This window comes from Babylonia areolata, chromosome 19 (genome assembly GCF_041734735.1).
Source record: "Babylonia areolata isolate BAREFJ2019XMU chromosome 19, ASM4173473v1, whole genome shotgun sequence".
NCBI lineage: Eukaryota > Metazoa > Mollusca > Gastropoda > Neogastropoda > Buccinidae > Babylonia > Babylonia areolata.
The window spans coordinates 19,629,347-19,631,575 of NC_134894.1; positions in this window are offsets into that span (position 1 = coordinate 19,629,347).

A 2,229-nucleotide genomic window follows, 5' to 3' on the forward strand; every position below is an offset into this window, starting at 1 on the left:
TCGGTTTTCTCATAAACGTCTGGGGGTAATGCAATAGAATAGAAATGAAACAACAGAAAGTAAAATAAGGTAAACTCGATTCAGCGGAACCAAAAATAAAAATTCACCACCCTCCTAGAAATAGCCGTGAACACGTGCTGACAATAACAAAAATATTATGGTCGATTTAAAAAAAATATATATATATTCTATCTCTTATTTGATTTCATGTTTGTGCCCCACTCTCACATTACACGTGTATTTAGGTGGTTTTTTGTGTGTCTGTGTGTTTCTTTCTGAGCTTGGGATATTGAGTGCAAAGCCCGGGGTCAATATTTAATCTGGTCGCAAACAGACTTCAGCAACACCGAACTCGTGGTGGAGAGGCAAAGGTTTCGATCCAAATGGAGACAGATGGGGATTTTTTTTTTTTTTCAAGCTTTTCATCCCCCCTCCCCCTCCTCTCTTTTTCTTCCTTTTTTCTTCTCCTTCTCCTTCTCCTTCTCCTCTTCCTCCTCCTACTTCTCTCTAAGCCTCAGCTCACAGCAGCTAACAGTTGTCGCCTGCATGTCTGGGCTTCTTCTAGAAGACTACAGCTTTTTTTTTTCTTTTTTTTTTCTCCATGTTCATTTCTTTTTCTCGTAGCAGGCGCAGTCAACTTCTTCGCAGTCAGTTGTGTTTGGTTTATTTTTATTTTGTGTGTATGTGGCCTCAGTTGCCTGCAGCTCACATAACACAATTAGAAAATATATATTGATGTATTTGTGGATTTATTTATTTATTGATTTATTGATTGATTGATTGGTTGATTTATTTATTTATTTATTTATTTATTTATTTATTTTGTAGATCTTTACATGCGCGGGCGCAAATAAAAAAAAGAAGAAGTGAAACAGAGATAAAGGGAGGGAGTGAGAGAGACAGACAGACAGACAGACAGAGGCAGAGACAGAGACAGGCTGAGAGAGACAAACAGACAGACACAGACAGAGAGAGAGAGAGAGAGACAGAAGAGAGAGAAACAGAGGGACAGAAAGAGAGAGGGACAGATAGACAGAGAGAGAAAGGCAAAAAGACAAAAAAAAAAGGACAAAGCAATGGCAAAACACACACAGTGACACAAAGCCACACACACACACACACACACACACACACACACACACACACACACACACACACACACACACACACACACACACACACACACACACACACACACACACACACACACACAATTACACATGAAAATAAAGCACATAAATAAAAACATGTACACAACGTTACTAAGTACGACCCAGCGACACATAATGTCATTGAAAAGATCAAATCATTTAAACTAAAATGATAGAGAGAGAGAGAGAGAGAGAGAGAGAGAGAGAGAGAGAGAGACAGACAGACAGACAGACAGACAGACAGAGACAGACAGCCACAGAAACAGAGAGACACAGAGACAGAGACAGAATTTATTCAAGAAAGGCATGCATGGCCCTATTTTGAAGGGGTGCACATAAATAAGATTCTTGAAAATAATGCGCACGTAGAATTTATATTCACGAATAATGTGTACTTAGTATAATCGTATCAACTCTTAATGCTTCTCCGCTGAAATGACTTATATAAACACACTGTCATGCTTTTCTTCACAGATTCATTTCTAACACACACACACACACACACACAGACACACAGACACACACACACACACACACACACACACACACACACACACACACACACACAGGCAGACAGACAGAGAGACAGAGACAGAGACAGAGACAGAGAGAACAGGAATACGAATGGTTTATTCAGCAAAGGCCTTTGCCCCTTGCGAAGGGGTGTGTATATCTGTGATATAAGCCGAGTGTTGGCAGAGTGTCGGTTACTCTTACTTTAAACGCTTTATCTCACTCAGTACGGCCAGTCCTCTCTTCTCCTCTACACAGACCCCTCGGATGTCCAGTGGGTGTCTGAATGACCCAACCTTTAGCTTCCGTCGTCAGAATTGTGGTATTCTTTGTCAACATTCACCTCTTCAGTATAAGAGCCTCCCGCTTGCAATAATTTGATGATGGTAATTGGGGTGAAACGCTGTTGACGTCGTCTCTTTCGCCGTTCGTATGGAGAGAGTTATACAGATAAAGACACAGATTTCGGACAGTATTAGCATTTATAGATGACATCAAGAGAGAGAGAGAGAGAGAGAGAGAGAGAGAGACAGAGACAGAGACAGAGACAGAGACACAGAGACAG